Source organism: Hemiscyllium ocellatum, chromosome 31 (genome assembly GCF_020745735.1).
Source record: "Hemiscyllium ocellatum isolate sHemOce1 chromosome 31, sHemOce1.pat.X.cur, whole genome shotgun sequence".
Lineage (NCBI taxonomy): Eukaryota > Metazoa > Chordata > Chondrichthyes > Orectolobiformes > Hemiscylliidae > Hemiscyllium > Hemiscyllium ocellatum.
Genome location: NC_083431.1, coordinates 1663964 through 1684579, shown reverse-complemented (window position 1 = coordinate 1684579; position 20616 = coordinate 1663964). Strand labels below are relative to the sequence as shown.

Sequence of the window (20616 nt, the reverse complement as noted above, 5' to 3'; positions counted from 1 at the left end):
AATAGTGCCAGAAGGCTGGAGGATAGCAAATGTGGTTCCCCTGTTCAAGAAGGGGAGTAGAGACAACCCTGGTAATTATAGACCAGTGAGCCTTACTTCAGTTGTTAGTAAAGTGTTGGAACAGGTTATAAGAGCTAGGATTTATAATCATCTAGAAAAGAAGAATTTGATTAGGGATAGTCAGCATGGTTTTGTGAAGGGTAGGTCGTGCCTCACAAACCTTACTGAGTTCTTTGAGAAGGTGACCAAACAGATAGATGAGAGTAAACCGGTTGATGTGGTGTATATGGATTTCAGCAAGGTGTTCGATAAGGTTCCCCACAGTAGGCTGTTGTACAAAATGCGGAGGAATGGGATTGTGGGAGATATAGCAGTTTGGATCAGTAATTGGCTTGCTGAAAGTCAGAGGGTGGTGGTTGATGAGAAATGTTCATCCTGGAGTCCAGTTACCAGTGGTGTACTGCAAAGGTCGGTGTTGGGTCCACTGCTGTTTGTCATTTTTATAAACGACCTGGATGAGGGCATGGAAGCGTGGGTTAGGAAATTTGCAGACAATATTAAGGTCGGTGGAGTTGTGGATAGTGACGAAGGATCTTGTAGGTTACAGAGAGACATAGATAAGCTGCAGAGGTGGGTTGAGAGGTGGCAAATGGAGTTTAATGCCGAAAAATGTGAGGTGATTTACTTTGATCAGAGTAACCGGAATGCAAAGTACTGGGCCACTGGTAAGATTCTTGGTAGTGCAGATGAGCAGAGAGATCTCGGTGTCCAGGTACACAGATCCTTGAAAATTGCCACCCAGGTTGACAGGGTTGTTAAGAAGGCATACAGTGTTTGAGCTTTTATTAATAGAGGGATCGAGTTCCGGAACCATGAGGTTATGCTACAGCTGTACAAAACTCTGGTGCAGCCGCACTTGGAGTATTGTGTATAGGTCTGGTCACCACATTATAAGAAGGATATGGAAGCTTTGGAAAGGGTGCAGAGGAGATTGACTGGGATGTTGCCTGGTATGGAGGGAAGGTCTTATGAGGAAAGGCTGAGGGACTTGAGGCTGTTTACGTTGGAGAGAAGAAGGTTGCGAGGTGACTTAATAGAGACATATAAGATAATCAGAGGGTTTGATAGGGTGGGCAGGGAGAGCCTTTATCCAAGTATGGGGACGGTGAGCACGAGGGGGCACAGCTTTAAATTGAGGGGTGATAGATATAGGACAGATGTCAGAGGTAGTTTCTTTACTCAGAGAGTAGTAGGGGTGTGGAATGTTTTGCCTGCAACGGTAGTAGATTCGCCAACTTTAAGCGCATTTAAGTCATCATTGGACAAGCATATGGACGTACATGGTGTAGTGTATGTTAGATAGGCTTCAGATTAGTATGACTGGTCGGCGCAACATCGAGGGCTGAAGAGTCTGTTCTGCGCTGGAATGTTCTATGTTCTCCAATAGGGTGGTTATGGTAGGGGATTTTAACTTTCCAAACATAGACTGGGCCTGCCATAGTGTTAAGGGTTTAGATGGAGAGGAATTTGTTAAGTGTGTACAAGAAAATTTTCTGATTCAGTATGTGGATGTACCTACTAGAGAAGGTGCAAAACCTGCTGCAAATGTGTTGCTGGTCAAAGCACAGCAGGCCAGGCAGCATCTCAGGAATAGAGAATTCGACGTTTCGAGCATAAGCCCTTCATCAGGAATAAGAGAGAGAGCCAAGCAGGCTGAGATAAAAGGTAGGGAGGAGGGACTAGGGGGAGGGGCGATGGAGGTGGGATAGGTGGAAGGAGGTCAAGGTGAGGGTGATAGGCCGGAGTGGGGTGGGGGCGGAGAGGTCAGGAAGAGGATTGCAGGTTAGGAGGGCGGTGCTGAGTTGAGGGAACCGACTGAGACAAGGTGGGGGGAGGGGAAATGAGGAAACTGGAGAAATCTGAATTCATACCTTGTGGTTGGAGGGTTCCCAGGCGGAAGATGAGGCGCTCCTCCTCCAGCCGTCGTGTTGTTGTGTTCTGCCGGTGGAGGAGTCCAAGGACCTGCATGTCCTTGGTGGAGTGGGAGGGAGAGTTAAAGTGTTGAGCCACGGGGTGATTGGGTTGGTTGGTTCGGGCGGCCCAGAGGTGTTCTCTGAAGCGTTCCGCAAGTAAGCGGCCTGACTCCCCAATATAGAGGAGGCCACATCGGGTGCAGCGGATGCAATAGATGATGTGTGTGGAGGTACAGGTGAACTTGTGGCAGATATGGAAGGATCCCTTGGGGCCTTGGAGGGAAGTGAGTGTGGAGGTGTGGGCGCAAGTTTTACATTTCCTGCGGTTGCAGGGGAAGGTGCCGGGGGTGGAGGTTGGGTTGGTGGGGGGTGTGGATCTGACGAGGGAGTCACGAAGGGAGTGGTCCTTGCGGAATGCTGATAGGGGAGGGGAGGGAAATATATCCTTGGTGGTGGGGTCCGTTTGGAGGTGGCGGAAATGGCGGCGGATGATACGTTGTATGCGGAGGTTGGTGGGGTGGTAGGTGAGAACCAGTGGGGTTCTGTCTTGGTGGCGGTTGGAGGAGCGGGGCTCAAGGGCGGAGGAGCGGGAAGTGGAGGAGATGCGGTGGAGGGCATCGTCGATCACGTCTGGGGGGAATCTGCGGTCCTTGAAGAAGGAGGCCATCTGGGCTGTGCGGTGTTGGAATTGGTCCTCCTGGGAGCAGATGTGGCAGAGACGAAGGAATTGGGAATATGGGATGGCGTTTTTACAGGGGGCGGGGTGGGAGGAGGTGTAGTCCAGGTAGCTATGGGAGTCAGTCGGTTTATAATAGATGTCTGTGTTGAGTCGGTCGCCCGAGATAGAAATGGAAAGGTCTAGGAAGGGGAGGGAGGAGTCTGAGACAGTCCAGGTGAATTTCAGGTCGGGATGGAAGGTGTTAGTAAAGTTGATGAACTGTTCAACCTCCTCGTGGGAGCACGAGGCAGCGCCAATACAGTCATTGATGTAGCGGAGGAAAAGGTGGGGGGTGGTGCCAGTGTAGTTGCGGAAGATGGACTGTTCCACATATCCTACGAAGAGGCAGGCATAGCTGGGGCCCATGCGGGTGCCCATGGCAACTCCTTTAGTTTGGAGGAAGTGGGAGGATTGAAAAGAGAAGTTATTCAGGGTGAGGACCTGTTCAGTCAGTCGAAGGAGGGTGTCAGTGGAAGGGTACTGGTTGGTGCGGCGGGAAAGGAAGAAGCGGATGGCTTTGAGTCCTTCCTGATGGGGGATGGAGGTGTACAGGGACTGGATGTCCATGGTGAAGATAAGGCATTGGGGACCGGGGAAGCGAAAATCCTGGAGGAGGTGGAAGGTGTGGGTGGTGTCCCGAACGTAGGTGGGGAGTTCTTGGACTAAAGGGGACAGGACCGTGTCGAGGTATTGGGAGATGAGTTCGGTGGGGCAGGAGCAGGCTGAGACAATGGGTCGGCCGGGGCAGGCAGGTTTGTGGATTTTGGGCAGGAGGTAGAAACGGGCGGTGCGGGGTTGTGGGACTATGAGGTTGGAGGCGGTGGATGAAGTTGCCATGGGCACCCGCATGGGCCCCAGCTATGCCTGCCTCTTCGTAGGATATGTGGAACAGTCCATCTTCCGCAACTACACTGGCACCACCACCCACCTTTTCCTCCGCTACATCGATGACTGTATCGGCGCTGCCTCGTGCTCCCACGAGGAGGTTGAACAGTTCATCAACTTTACTAACACCTTCCATCCCGACCTGAAATTCACCTGGACTGTCTCAGACTCCTCCCTCCCCTTCCTAGACCTTTCCATTTCTATCTCGGGCGACCGACTCAACACAGACATCTACTATAAACCGACTGACTCCCACAGCTACCTGGACTACACCTCCTCCCACCCCGCCCCCTGTAAAAACGCCATCCCATATTCCCAATTCCTTCGTCTCCGCCGCATCTGCTCCCAGGAGGACCAATTCCAACACCGCACAGCCCAGATGGCCTCCTTCTTCAAGGACCGCAGATTCCCCCCAGACGTGATCGACGATGCCCTCCACCGCATCTCCTCCACTTCCCGCTCCTCCGCCCTTGAGCCCCGCTCCTCCAACCGCCACCAAGACAGAACCCCACTGGTTCTCACCTACCACCCCATCAACCTCCGCATACAACGTATCATCCGCCGCCATTTCCGCCACCTCCAAACGGACCCCACCACCAAGGATATATTTCCCTCCCCTCCCCTATCAGCGTTCCGCAAGGACCACTCCCTTCGTGACTCCCTCGTCAGATCCACACCCCCCACCAACCCAACCTCCACCCTCGGCACCTTCCCCTGCAACCGCAGGAAATGTAAAACTTGCGCCCACACCTCCACACTCACTTCTCTCCAAGGCCCCAAGGGATCCTTCCATATCCGCCACAAGTTCACCTGTACCTCCACACACATCATCTATTGCATCCGCTGCACCCGATGTGGCCTCCTCTATATTGGGGAGACAGGCCGCTTACTTGCGGAACGCTTCAGAGAACAACTCCGGGCCGCCCGGACCAACCAACCCAATCATCCCGTGGCTCAACACTTTAACTCTCCCTCCCACTCCACCGAGGACATGCAGGTCCTTGGACTCCTCCACCGGCAGAACACAACTACACGACGGCTGGAGGAGGAGCGCCTCATCTTCCGCCTGGGAACCCTCCAACCACAAGGTATGAATTCAGATTTCTCCAGTTTCCTCATTTCCCCTCCCCCCACCCTGTCTCAGTCGGTTCCCTCAACTCCGCACCGCCCTCCTAACCTGCAATCCTCTTCCTGACCTCTCCGCCCCCACCCCACTCCGGCCTATCACCCTCACCTTGACCTCCTTCCACCTATCCCACCTCCATCGCCCCTCCCCCTAGTCCCTCCTCCCTACCTTTTATCTTAGCCTGCTTGGCTCTCTCTCTCTTATTCCTGATGAAAGGCTTATGCTCGAAACGTCGAATTCTCTATTCCTGAGATGCTGCCTGGCCTGCTGTGCTTTGACCAGCAACACATTTGCAGCTGTGATCTCCAGCATCTGCAGACCTCATTTTTTACTCGAAGGTGCAAAACCTGACCTACTCTTGGGAAATAAGGCAGTGCAGGTGACTGAGGTGTCAGTGGGGGAGCACTTTGGGGCCAGCGACCATAATTCTATTTGCTTTAAAATAGTGATGGAAAAGGATAGACCAGATCTAAAAGTTGAAGTTCGAAATTGGAGCAAGGCCAATTTTCATGGTATTCGGCAAGAACGTTTAAACACTGATGGGGGCAGATGTTCGCAGGTAAAGGAACGGCTGGAAAATGGGAAATAATGAGTTAACAAGAGTCCAGAGACAGTATATTCCTGTTCAGCTGAAAGGCAAGGCTGGTAGGTGTAGGGAATGCTGGATGACTAAAGAAATTGAGGATTTGGTTCAGAAAAAGAAGGAAGCATATGTCAGGTACAGACAGGATCGATCGCGGGAATCCTTAGATCCATATAATGGCAGTAAGAGTATATTTAGAGCCATAGAGATGTACAGCATGGAAACAGACCCTTCGGTCCAACCTGTCCATGCCAACCAGATATCCCAACCCAATCTAATTCCACCTGCCAGCACCGGGCCCACATCCCTCCAAACCCTTTCTATTTATATACCCATCCAAATGCCTCTTAAATGTTGCAATTGTACCAGCCTCCACCACATCCTCTGGCAGCTCATTCCATACACGTACCACCCTCTGCATGAAAAAGTTGCCCCTTCGGTCTCTTTTATATCTTTCCCCTCTCACCCTAAACCTATGCCCTCTAGTTCTGAACTCCCCAACCTCAGGGAAAAGACTTTGCCTATTTACCCTATCCATGCCCCTCATGATTTTATAAGGTCATCCCTCAGCCTCCGACGCTCCAGGGAAAACAGCCCCAGCCTGTTCAGCCTCTCCCTGTAGCTCAGATCCTCCAACCCTGGCAACATCCTTGTAAATCTTTTCTGAACCCTTTCAAGTTTCACAACATCTTTCCGATAGGAAGGAGACCAGAATTGCACACAATATTCCAACAGTGGCCTAACCGATGTCCTGTACAGCCGCAACATGACCTCTCAACTCCTGTACCCAATACTCTGACCAATAAAGGAAAGCATACCAAACGCCGCCTTCACTATCCTATCTACCTGTGACTCCACTTTCAAGGAGCTATGAACCTGCACTCCAAGGTCTCTTTGTTCAGCAACACTCCCCAAGACCTTACCATTAAGTGTATAATTTAAGAGCGAAATCAGGAGGGCGAAAAGGGGGCATTAGATAGCTTTGGCAAATAGGATTAAAGAGAATCCAAAGGAATTTTATAAATATATTAAGGACAAAAGGATAACAAGGCAGACAATATGACCCCTCAAAAGATCAGCAAGGCAGCCTATCTGTGGAAGTACAGGAGATGGGGGAGATACTAAACAAGTATTCTGCATCAGTATTTACTGTGAGAAGGACATGGAAGATATGGAATGTGGGAAATAGATGGTCCACATTATAGACGAGGAGGTGGTGAATGTCTTAAAACGGAAACAAGTGGATAAATCCCCAGGACCTGATCAGGTGTACCCTCGAACTCTGTAGGAAGGTAGGGAAGGGATTGCGGGGCTGCTTGCTGAGATATTTGTATCATTGATGGTCACAGATGAAATGCCGGAAGACTGGAGGTTGGCTAACGTGGTGCTACTCTTTAAGAAAAGTGGTAAGGAAAAGTCAGGGAACTATAGACAGGTGAGCCTGACATCGGTGGAGGGCACGTTGTTGAAGGGAATCCTGAGGGACAGGATTTACATGTATTTGGAAAGGCAAGGACTGATTACGGATAGTAAACATGGCTTTGTGTGTGGGAAATCATGTCTCATGAACCTGATCGAGTTATTTTGAGGGCAGAGCGGTGAACGTGATCTATATTGACTTCAGTAAAGCGTTCGACAAGGTTTCCCATTGTAGGCTGGTTACCAAGATTATATCTCATGGAATACAGGGAGAACTTGCCATTTGGATATAGAACTGGCTTCAAGGTAGAAGATAGAGGGTGGTGGTGGAGGATTGCTTTTCAGAATGGAGGCCTGTGACCAGTGGAGTGCCACAAGGATTGGTGCTGGGTCCTCTACTTTTTGTCATTTACATAAATTATTTGGATGTGAAATAGGAGGTTTAGTTAATACGTTTAGAGATGACACCAACATTGGAGGTGTAGTGGGCAGCGAAGAAGATTACTCCAGAGGACAATGAGTCTTTAATCAGATGAGCCAATGGACTGAGGTGTGGCAGATGGAGTTTAATTTAGATAAAATGTGAGGGGCTGCATTTTGGTAAGGCAAATCAGGAAAGGACCTGCACATTTAATGGGAAGGTCCTGAACGAAGAGGCTTGGAGTACAGGTTCATAGTTCCTTGAAAATGTAGTCGGAGGTAGATAGGATAGTGAAGGTGGTGTTTGGCATGCTTGCCTTTATTGGTCAGAATATTGAGTACAGGAGTTGGGAGGTCATGCTGTGGCTTTACAGGACATTGGTTAGGCCACTTTTGTAATATTGTATGCAATTCTGGTCTCCCTACTATTAGAAGGATGTTGTGAAACCTGAAAGGATTCAGTGAAGATTTACAAGGATATTACCAGGGTTGGAGAGTTTGAGCTACAGGGAGAGGCTAAATAGGCTGAGTTGTTTTCCCTGGAGTGTCAGAGGCTGAGGGGTGACCGTTTAGAGCTTTATGAAATCATGAGGGGCATGGATAGGATAAATAGACAGTCTCTTCCCGGAGGTGGGGAAGTCCAGAAATATAGGGCCTAAGTTAAGGGCGAGGGGGGGAAAAGTTTAAAAGGGACCTAAGGGGCAACTTTTTCACACAGAGGGTGTTACGTGTGTGGAATGAGCTGCCAGAGGAAGTGGTGGAGGCTGGTTTAATAACAACATTTAAAAGGCATCTGGATAGGTATATGAATAGGAAGGGTTTAGAAGGATATGGGCCAAGTGCTGGTAAATGGGACTAGAGTAAGTTAGGATATCTGGTCAGCATGGACAAATTGGACTGAAGGGTCTGTTTGTGTGCTGTACATCTCTATGACTCTATGACATAAATCCTGGCACACTGGACAGGCAACACCACTGCCTGGCTGCACACCATGTGCTGATCAGAACGGTGTTAATCCCTGACTATATCATCCCCTACTACCACCACATTCTCCTTATGAAATCATGAAGCATAAATTGGCTGAGCTGGAATGAGAGAATACATTAGAAGACATGGCTGTACATAAACAATGGATAATCTTTAAAGAACTAAAATATGACTTAACTACACATTCCTTCAAGGGGCATAAACTCACCGAGATCAGCCCGCTGTGGCTAACAAAGGTCAGCCAACAAAGGAAGATTTATGATTGCATGCTTTTCTTTCAATGCAATGCAAAGTTATTCAGAAACAGAAGTAAAGCTGAGGATTGGGAGGCCTACAGAATACAGCAAAATGGAAGACCAAGAAACAAATAGGGAAAGGGAGAATGGAATATGAATGCAATCTGACAAAAAATATAAAACCAGACGGTAAAACCTTCTATAGGCATGTGAAAAACAAAATGTCTGGCTAAATCAAATGTGGGTTCATTACAGCAGAGTCAGGAGAATTCAGGAACACAGAAATGGCAGACAAACCAACTGATTGCTGTAGATCTGTTTTCACTGAGGAAGATACCAGACATTTCCTAGAACTTAAGATCCAAGTGGCTAGGGAAAATGAGGAGTTGAAAGAATTTAGAATTAATAAGATGATTGTACTGGAGAAATTAATGGGGCTCAAGCTGATAGACCCCCGGGACCTGACAAGCTAAATCTCTAAATCAAAGGAGGTGGCTATGGAAATTATTCATGCATTGATGAGATCTCCCAAATTTCTATACATTCTGGAACTATTCCTACAGATTAGAAGGCTATAAATATCATGCCACCATTTCAGAACAGAGCAAGAGTCAATCTTGAGCGGCACGGTGGCTCAGTGGTTAGCACTGCTGCCTCACAGCACCAGAGTCCCAGGTTCAATTCCAGCCTCGGGTGACTGTCTGTGTGGACAGCGTGGGTTTCCTCCGGGTGCTTCGGTTTCCTCCCATAGTCCAAAGATGAGCAGGTTAGGTGAATTGCCCCTAGTGTTAGGTGCATTAGTCAGAGGGAAATGGGTCTGGGTGGGTTACTCTTCGGAGGGTAAGCGTGGACCAGTTGGGCCGAAGGGCCTGTTTCTACACTGTAGAGAATCTAATCTTGTATTGGCAGATTTAAACAAGTGGGATATTGCAAAGATCATTACTGGGGCCCGAGCCATTTGCTAAATCAATATCTCTCTCAAAGATTTGAGAATTAGGGACCAAATGTAAAATTTCCAAATTTGCAGATGGTACAAAGTTAGGTGGGAAGGTGCATTGTGTGGAGGACGTACAGCAGCTTCAGAAAGATTTGGATAGGCTTAGTGAGTGGACATGAACATGACAGATAGAATACAATGTAGGTAGGCAAGCTATGAAGGAGGACTATTGGAATGTATGCCTTTATTGCAACAGCATTAAGAATACAGAAGTGACAAAGTCTTGTTCAATTGTATAGGAGCTTGGTTAGACTGCACCTGGAGTACGGTGTGCAGTTTTAGTCTCCTTACCAAGCTATCATTGCTACAGAGGGATTGCACCAAAGCTTCAAGAGAAACTAAGAAACAAATTGCTGAAGAAACTCTATGGAGAGAAAGCAAAGTTAATGTTTCAAGTCCAATACCCCTTCTTCAGAACAGGTCACCAGACTTGTTCCCAGGATGGTAGGACCATCCCATGAAGAGAGAGACTGAGCAAAATGGGCTACGTTCCTTTGAGTTACAAAGAGAGAGAGGTGGCCTCCTGAAACCTACAAAATACAGTCAGTTCTGCTGTAACGCGGTAGTTCCATTCTCGTGCAATCCCATGTTATAAGAAAATCACGTAATAGCAGCACCATTTAAACTAATGGGACTGGAATCACGTTATAATCAATACACACTTTAAAAGTGTGCGCCAAAGAAACAGTGTCCCCAATTCATCCATCACCTTGTAGCAAATTTGTATGAACAAAATGCGCATCATAGCAGAACAACCTATACTGAAAAGGAATAGACAGGGTAGATGTAGTTAAGATATTAGTCGAAAAGTGTGGCATTGCAAAAAACACAGCAGGTCAGGCAGCACCCGAGGAGCAGGAGAGTTAACGGTTCAGGCCTAAGCCCTTCAGCTGGCCAGCTGCGTTTGTCTAGTGCCGTACTTTTCGACTCTGATCTCCAGCATCTGCAGTCCTCACTTTCTCCACAGCTAACACATTACCCCTGAATGGGTGTCTGGAACCTTGGGTACAATTTAAATATGACGAGATACTTTTTAGGTCCAAGATGAAGAGAATCCTTTTCACTGGGAAGGTTGTGAACCTTTGGAATTCTCTAGCACACGGGCCTGTGGAAGCTCAGACTGTGAGTACGGTTAAGGTAGAGATCGCCAATGACATTAAGAGTTGTAGAGATGGGGTAAATAATTTAAAGCTACAGCTATAAGTTCTGTGTCTTACAATTGTGTCCTCCACAACCACCTGAAGGAGCGTCGCTCCAAAAGCTAGTGTGCTTCCAATTAAATCTGTTGGACTATAACCTGGTGTTGTGTGATTTTTAATTTTGTACACCCCAGTCCAACACCAGCATCTCCAAATCATAGCAGGTGTTGCTATTCGCAATAATATGTGCAGAGGATGTCATTCAGTCCAAACCTCAGGGCATGTTATTCCCTATAATAGAGGCTGATATTCTCAATAATATATGCATGAGCTGATATTCTCCAGGATACACATATTTGTCATGTTCGACTCATTCTGGGACTCAGGATGTTACCCAGCACATGGAAATGAAGTCTGACTTTAGGCACATTGAGGTGTGAAGAGGCGCTGACAGCCCAGAGAGAAACCACAATGCACCAAACTGCATCAGTACATCAGACAAGAGAATGCATTTGCAAATTCTGCGGTCATAACTGTTTATCACAATTGTGCTAAACAATTGTTAAAGTTCACAGCCCATTAGTCACACAAGTGTCTTGTTAACTACCAAATGCAATATGTGCTCAATGCATCAGTTACATTTATCAGTGCACTAATGACTAACATTAGCATGTTCATAACACATACGGTGAGAAACTAAACTGGGGCAAGTCTCACCACACAGATCCTCCTTTTTGAATCTACCTGACAATCACAGTGGTTGCAACTATTTCTAACAATATCCATCAACTGAAATGCAAAGTAAAACTTAAAAATAGAAGTAATGAAGTTACCAAATAACAAGAAACCTTCTGAATAAATGGATGGGTGACCCTCACCCTGAATAAACTGGCTGTGTATAGTTTGGTTTGGGGGGTGGGGGTGGGGCACGAGGGGACCCTGCACAGGATATGCAGGCAGCTTAATTCTTGCTTTCAGTGGGAAATCTCAGATGTGCTTTCAGGACCAGGGAGGTGAGGATTCTGAAAAGTAGTGATAGCTCATAAATTCGAGGGAACTCACTACACTAGGAAGGGTCACTCGATCCAAAACGTTAATTCCGATTTCTCTCCACAGTTGCTGCTACACCTGCTGAGGTTTTAACAGCAATTTCTGTTTTTGTTCCTGATTTATTCTTTCGATTTTTATTTGCCGCATTAACGCTTTGATTGCTGAATTATCAGGAGTAATTGCTCATGGCAGAGATAATTGTGAATTAAAAGAATATTGAATCACCTTGGAGAGGAAGGTATTGTATGGAGACAAATTGAATAGTGCTTCCTGTAATTTTCATTTTGAAATGTTTTGCCCTCAGGCTATATGTTTGACATGGAATGAATATTGTAAATATTCAGTATTACAATCTTATTGAGGTGCTTAAGAATGGAAAATGAATTATGGAGACAAACTGAATTTTATTGCACTAACCTCGTGTTGTGATTTTTAACTTCTTCTTCTAGAAATATAGTGAATTTAGAAATGAGTGTATTTTTGGGGAAACAGAAACTGTTTCAACTCTGGAACAATGCTGGAATATTAAGAGATATAAACGCTGACACAGACAATCAGATTGTGAGTTAGGCGAGTGCTCATTGCTGGGAAAGTCTCCCGCGAGGAGAATTAGAACACACTGTTCGGAGAGTGTCTGAATTTGCAGATGTGAGGTTGTTTTGTGAAGGAGAAGAAACTGTGGGCTGTGATGGAACCAATTAAAAAGCAACCAAACTGGTTTGGTTTCAACCTGATCTACAACTCTTAACTTTAAAACAAAACAACTGCTTTTATAGTTCCAACTTAGGCAACGATGAGGAATCAGCTGGATGTACTCAGTAATTGCATCAGAAAGGGAGCAGGGGGAATTGATAATTCAGGGTAAAACTCCCTCCTTAGTACAGTCCTCACGTACCTTACCTGCAGCTGTAACTCTGTATTCTGTGTTGAGGTTCCTGAAGAAGGGCTTATGCCCGAAACTTCAAATTTCCTGTTCCTTGGATGCTGCCTGACCTGCTGCGCTTTTCCAGCAACACATTTTCAGCTCTGATCTCCAGCATCTGCAGACCTCACTTTCTCCCCAAGGAAACCTGTTGCTGATTACCATGTACCACCTCATCTCAGCTGACAAATCAGTACTCTTCTGTGGCAAACAGCGCTTGAAAGAAGCACTGAAAGTAGTAAGGTACTACACTCAAGATGGGAGATTTCAATCTCCCATTACCGAGTGTCTTTCTGTAGCACCACGTCTGATTGAGTTCAAAAGGAGTTTGCAGCAGGTAGTGAGGGAACCAACAAGGGGAAGAAAACCATACTTGACCTCCTCCTCACCATATGCAAGCTGCAAAGGCACCTCCCTCTGACAGTAGTGATGGCACATGTTGTATTTGGTAGTCATTGTGGAGACAAAGTCCTGCCTTAAATAGACTTCACCTCTATCGTGAAGCAGTGGAACCACAATCTATAACCTGGCATATCCACAACCTGCAATTCCCATCAAACCATGGTTCAAGAGGGGAGGAGGCTATCCTGGGGCAATCCCTCATATAATTAAAATGTGGTGATGACATGGTCACGTTTTATAATACAGGACTACCTAGATGCCAAGCAGTGTGCAATAAACAGAGCCAAACAATTCTGCAGCCAATGGATCAGCACTAAGCTTTGTACTAAGCCTGCTCCATCCAATGGACAATTAAACAATTCACTGGAGAAGGAGACGGCTCAAATCATACCCAACCTCAATGACGGGGCAGCCCAGCGCATCGTATGAAACATCCGGCTGAAGCATTCGCACCAACCTCCAGCCAGAAATGCCGAGTGCATGATCAAGCTCAGTCACATCCGGAGGTCCCTGGAATCTCACATGCCAGTTTCAAACAGTTCAATTCCTCCCACATGACATCAATCAAACATTTGGGAAGCAATCGATACTGCAAAAGGTATGAGCCCTGACAACATTCCAGCAATAGTACTGAAGTTTGATGGTTCAGAACTAGCCAAACTATTCCAGTGTAGTTACTAAATTGGCAACTACCCAACAGGAAGTAAGATTGCCCAGATCTGTCCTATCCACAAAAAAACAGGACAAATTCAACCTCCTCAATTGCAGCCTTATCATCTACCCTCAACCATCAAAGTAACAGAAGAGATCATCAATAGTGCTATCACAGACTACGTACAAAGGAATAACCTGGTCACAAATGCTCAATTTAGCTTCCAGTAGGGTCTCTCAACTCCTGACCTTATTACAGCCTTGATCCAAACATGAACAATAGGGTGAGTTCCAGGGTGAGCCGGTAATGACTGTATTTGATATCAAGGCTGCATTCAACGGAGTGTGCTGTTGAGGAACCCTAACGTAACTGGAATCAATGGGAATCAGGGGACAGGCGCTCTGCTGGTTGGAGTCATATCTGGCACATAGGCAGATGGCTGTGGTTGTTGGAGGTCAATCAACTCAGTTCCAGAACATTCTGCAGGAGTTCCTCAGGGTAATGCCCTAGGCCCAATCATCTTCAGCTGCTTCATCAATGACTTTCCCTCCACCATAAGGTCAGAAGTGGGGATGCTTGTCGATTGGACAATGCTCAGCACCATTTGCAGCTCCTCAGACACCGAAGCAGTCCTCTTCCACAGACAGCAAGACCTGGACAATATCTAGGCTTCGGCTGACAAGTATCAAGTAATATTCATGCCAAAGACAAACTGAACTGGAGCCATGTACATACTATGGCAAAAGGAATATGTCAGAAGCTGGGAATTCTGTACAAAGTAACTCACCTCCTGGTTCCCAAAGCCTATCCACCACAAGGCACAAGTCAGGGATGTAATGGAATTCTCTCCACTTGCCTGGATGAATGTGCCACTAAAAACACCCCAACAGTTCAATCAGCTCAATGAACAAGTAGTCAACTTGGCTGGCACCCCCATCCTTCAGTGATCCTTCTCCCCTACCACACAATGGGAACACGGTGTACCATCTACAAGATGCACTGCCTTCAGTCACCCAGCCTCCTTCGCCAGAAACAGATTTTCCTTCTTTACTCGGTAAAAATTGTTCATAACTCTGAACACCTCAATCAGGTCACTATTTAATCTTCTCTGCTCCAAGGAGAATAAGCCCATTCTCTCTAATCTTTCCTGATGTCTAAAATCTTTTATTTCTGGCATTTTGATTGATAATATTGATTTCAAATTTCATCTGCCATGGTGGAATCTGAGATGAAAAAACTGCAGATACTGAAATCCAAATTAAACAGGCAGGAGGCTGGAAGAACACAGCAAACCAGACAGCATCAGGAGGTGGAGAGGTTGACATTTCGAGCGTAAGATAAGATGAAGCCCAAAGGGGCTGTAAAATAAATGGGAGAGGGTTGGTGCCGGGGGGAAGGTAGCTTGGAAAGCGATAGGTGATGAAGGTGGGGAGTGATGGTGATAGGTTGGGGCGGAGGGTGGGGTGGATAGGTGGGAAGGAAGATGGGCAGGTAGGACAGTTCAACCCCACCATCCTGTGGCCGACCACATCAACTCCCCCTCCCACTCCACCAGCGATGTGCAGATCCTGGGCCTCCTTCACTGCTAAATCCTAGCCACCTGATGACTGGAGGAAGAATACCTCATCTTCTGCCTTGGGACCCTCCAACCACATGGAATCAATGTCGATTTCACCAGTTTCCTCATCTGACCAGCTCAATCAGCTGCAGATACATCTGTCCATGATGGTATCGATAAGAGTGACCACCACACAGTCCTTGTGGATACAAAAGGGTCACTCTTATCGATACTGTCATGGACAGAGGTATCTGCAGCTGGCAAATTGGTAAAGATGAGATCAAGTGTGTTTTTGTTGGCTCCAACACCACCTGCCACAGACCCAGTCTAGCAGCGACGTCCTTTAGGACCTGACCAGCTCAAACAGTAGTGCTGCTGCCAAGCCACCCTTGGTGGTGGACACTGAAATCCTCCAGCTACAGTACATTTTGCATCCTCAGTGCTTCCTTCAAGTGCTGTTTGACATGAAGGACATTGCTTCATCTAGCCGATAGGATAGAGCTGGAAAAGGGTTTCTTGCATATTTGGATGAGAAGCCATGAGACTTCATGGGGTCCCGAGTCAATGTTGAGAACTCCCACAGCAACTGCCTCCCAACTGTATACAACTGTGCTGCCATCTCTGCTTGGTGGGTCAGGATACACCCAGGAATGGTGATGGTGTCTGGGATGGTTTAAGGTACAACTCAGTGGGTATGACTATGTCAAGCTATTGCTTAACTAGTCTGTGAGACAGTTCTCCCAATGTTGGCACCAGCCCCCAGATGTTACTAAAGAGCACTTTGCAGAGTTGACAGGGCTGTATCTGTTATTGTCTTTTCCGGTGGTTCAACCAGTTACATTCCATTCTTCCTTTCTTGCAGTTAATAAAACTGATTGGGTTGCTCTGCTATTTCAGAAGGCAGCTAAGAAAGATCGTTATTGCAGTGGGTCTGGAGTCAGACCAGATAAGGATGGCAGTCCATTTCTCTAAAGGACATTTGTAAATCAACTATTTTCAGCTCTGATCTCCAGCATCTGCAGACCTCACTTTTTACTCGTAGGTTTTTATAACAAACTAGGAGAAAGTGAGGACTGCAGATGCTGGAGATCAGAGCTGAAAATGTGTTGCTGGAAAAGCGCAGCAGGTCAGGCAGCATCCAGGGAACAGGAGAATCGATGTTTTGGGCATAAGCCCTTCTTCAGGAAGGGCTCATGCCCGAAACATCGACTCTCCTGCTCCTTGGATGCTGCCTGACTTGCTGTGCTTTTCCAGCAACACATTTTCAGCTTTTATAACAAACAGTAATTACTTCTTAACTACCATTAGGTTTTTATTTGCAGATTTCTTATTGAATTAAAATTCTACTAATTGCTGTAGTGGGATTTGAATCCAGGTCCCCAGACCATTACCTAGATCTCTGGAATACGAATCCAGAAACAATAGCACTAAGCCATCAATTCTCCTAATTTGCACATAGCAAGATCCCACAAAGGTATGGGATTAGATAATATGTTGAGTAACATGGGTTTAGGATTATATATTGAACCAGGACAGAGAGGAGAACTCCCCAGCTCTATAATGAAGAGTGCACGAAGATCTTTCAGACCTATCTAACAGAACAGATGCAAGTACCTGATGCCAGTTCTCCCTCACCTGTCCCACATACAGCGTTGCAAGACCCTTGGGTGAGGCAACGACAAGCAGAACTGATGGAACAAAAGAAACCTGTTCAGCATGGACGAGTTGGACCAAACGGTCTGTTTCCACGCTGTACATCTCTATGACTTCCCACAAAAAGTCACACAGACAAAGCTTCCAAAATCTAGATAAAGGTTTCTATGAGGACAGAAGATTGAAGTGTGCCACATCACTCAGACTGTTGTGCACCTCCCTTGTGCCTGTAATAACTGCCTTTCCCAATACGCAATGTCAGGAATGTGATGTGGAACAATCTAATTCTCTACTCCTACACATGGCTAACGTGATGTGAAAATTACACTTGCACAGACAACCACACCCCAACATAAGCTTTGTTTCCTGTTGTGTCTCAATGGTTCAGCACTAACTGAGTGAACCAGTTATCCTGCATGATTCAGATCCATTAGAATTCACATTCCATCCACAGATATGATGCACTGGGCTTACACATCAAAACAGGCCCACAAGCAAAGCCCAGGGAGAAATGGGCCTGTGTTCAGTGGGTATCTATAGCTTGAAACCTAAATAAGACAGTAGTGAATGGAGTAAGTGATGAGCAGGGATAAGGTAAATGTGTGACAGGGCTAGGATGGCATCAGAGGACGGAGAAGATTGGAATGATCACCCAGTGAGAGTCTGAACCTTGCAACATGTTAAACTTAATTTGTCTTGATCCATTTCGATGAATTATTCAAATCCAAGGTCATGCATCTCTGATGGCATTGTGGGTATATCTACAACCATCTCCCCACCACCACCAGCACCACCCTGCTGAGCGCAGGGGCCTCAGCACTACCTTCTCAAGGGAAGAACACAGCCCATATGCAATCCTTTATTCTTTTCATTGCATACGGGCTGTGTTCTTCCCTTGAGAAGGTAGTGCTGAGGCCCCTGCGCTCAGCAGGGTGGTGCTGGGGGAGATGGTTGTAGATATACCCACAATGCCATCAGAGAGGGAATAACAGGATTTTGATCCAGTGACAGTGAAGGAATGCTGATATATTTTTAAGTCAGGATGGTGACTGGCTCAGAGGGAACTTGCAGGGGGATGGCATTCCCATGTATCTGCTGCCCTTGTTCTTCTGGGATGGAAGTGGTCATTGGTTTGGAAGTTCCTGTCAAAGCAGCCTTGGTGAATTTCTGCAGTGCATCCTATAAGTGGCTCACACTGCTGCTACTAAACATCAGTGGTGGACATAATGCTATTCAAGTGGGCTGCTTCATTCTCGATGGTGTCATTGGATCTGTGCTTAACCAGTTAAGTGGAAAGAATTCAGATGGCTAAATTTTTATAGATGCACCCTGGGAGCATCCTATTCAGACACATCACTGCTTGATATGGCAAGTGCTCTGCTCAAGGTCACAAGAAATTATGGACAGTTATGAACACAGTCCAGTCTATCATGAAAATCAACTTTCTTTCCATTGATTGCGTCTACACCTCTCGCTGCCTAGGGAAGCTGCCAACAGAACCAAAGACCCCTCTTGCCCCACTTATACTCTCTTCCACCCTCTTCCATCAGGCAGAAGATATAAAAAAAATTGAAAAACACATACCAACAAATTGAAGAACAGCTTCTTCTACACTGTTATCAGATTTATGAAACTCTCAAACATTAAGAGTTATCTTTCTCTGTAGCTGTAATACTATATTCTGCATTCTGTTCTGATACCCTGATATATTTATGTAAGGTAAGAGTTATCTGGTGAGCATGTAAAACAATACTTTTCACTATGCCTCTAACTTTCTCTAAGCAGCCATAATTTTTATATGATTGGTCCAGTTCAGTTTCTGGGAGAAAGTGAGGACTGCAAATGCTGGAGATCAGAGTCAAAACGTGTGGTGCTGGAAAAACACAGCCGGTCAGGCAGCATCCGAGGAGCAGGAGAGTCAACGTTTTGAGCATAAGCTTTTCATCAGGAATTCCTGATGAACAGCTTATGCTCAAAATGCCAACTCTCCTGCTCCTTGGAAGCTGTCTGACCAGCTGTGTTTTTCCAGCACCACACGTTTTGACTGAGTTCAGTTTCTGGTCAATGGTTAACCCTCCAGATGTTATTAGTCAGGGCTCAGATGGTAATGCCACTGAATATCTAACGGATGATTCTCTCTCTTTTTACAGGTGGTCATTGTTTGGCACTTCTCGTCAGCCCAAGCCTGGATATTGTTCAGATCTTGCTGCATTTGAGGAATCATGAATGGTGCTCAACATTGCACAATCATTGGCAAACATCCCCAGTTCTGACCTTATGATAGAGAAAAGATCATTGATGATGCAGTTGAAGATGATTCAGTTTAGGGCACTACCCTGAGGAACTCCTGCAGAGATATCCTAAGATGACTGATCACCAGCAACAGCAACAATCTTCCTCTGTGCCAGATATGACTCCATCCAGTGGAGCAATTTCCCCCAATTCTCACTGACTCCAGTTTTGCTAGGGCTTTATGATACTACACTCAGTCAAACACTGCCTTGTTGTCAATTTGTAATGTCATGCATTTCAGACAATGAGAGCAGTGACATTTAAACTTTTCATTGAATTTACAGCAAAGAAACAGGCCATTCAGTCCAACCATTTTGTACTAATGTTCATATTTCACTCAACTCTCCTATACTTCAATTTTCCTTATCTCAATCTTTCAGCAAAACTTTCCATCCCCCTTTTTGATCATGTATTCCTCTAGTTTCCTTCCTAAGGTGTCAAAATTATTTATTTCAACCACTTCCTGTTAAGTAAGGTCCATCCATGGCTTACTAAGATGGTTAAGGATAATATTAAATTAAAAGAGACTGTTTATAATATTGTAAAGAATTTTTGCAAGTCTAAGAATTGGGAGAGTGATCTTTTATTATGGGGAATTGAATATCAACATAGTGAACCGACACTGTAGCTGCGTTGGACATTGATGGGACCACATCTGGAGTACTGAGTGCAATTTTTGGTCTCCTTATTTGTACATGGATAGAAATGTGTTGGAAATTTGCAGAAGATTTACCTTATTCATTCCTAGGATGAAAATGTTATGAAGACAAATTGAACAGGCGAGGCCTACATTTAGTTGAGTGCAGAAGAATGAGGAGTGATCTACTCAAACATGCAAACACCTCGAGGGGTCAGGGTAGGGTGAAGACTAGGAAGATGTATCTATTCGTGGGAGAAAGTAATTCTTAAAAAATGCCAGCTAGTTTTGGAGGTTTCCTTTTTAAGACAAAAATGAAGAGAAGTTTCTTCCCTTAAAGAGCTGTTATAGAGTGTAGAATTCTCTTCTCCAGATCAGAGAGAGAGGCTGGGGTTTCAAATGATTCAGATAGATCTTTGAAAGACAAGGCAGTCAAAGGTTCTGAAAGGGTTGACAGGAAGGAAAAATTCAGCCCACAACCAGATCAGCCATGACCTCACTGAATGGTTGAGCAGGCCTGAAGGGCCAGTGGCCAACTGTGGCTCCCCGCAAATCATGCTCCCATGAGCATTTTAGGAAAAATGTTGATCAAAGGGAATAAAATGAGTGTGAACTAGCTAGAAATAGGTCAACAAAGTGGAGGAGCTTTTTATAATTACCAAAAGGATAGTTGCCAAAGTGAACAAAGTAAAGGCAGGAGTAATTATCATGAGGAATAAGGAAATTACTGTGACATTGAACAAACACTTTGTATCAGTCTTCACAATATAATAAATATATTGCATTTTGGAAATAGAGGGTAATCGAGAGGATAAGAAGAGTGAGGAAATTAAGGTAATTAATATCATCAGAGAAAAAGTATTGGAGAAACTCGGTGGATTAAAATCCAACAAATCCCCAGTAACTGACACTCTACCTCCTAATGTGAAAAAAGTGAGCTTATTCACTGAGAATAGAGAAAAATAAT

The 20616-nt window shown here is 45.7% G+C and overlaps 1 protein-coding gene across 1 annotated transcript in view; it reads right to left on the bottom strand.

Moving 5' to 3' along the window:
* The window catches only part of abr (ABR activator of RhoGEF and GTPase), a 119642-nt gene that overhangs the window by 96506 nt on the left and 2520 nt on the right, over positions 1-20616 (bottom strand). The gene's annotated exons all lie outside the window — the stretch shown is intronic.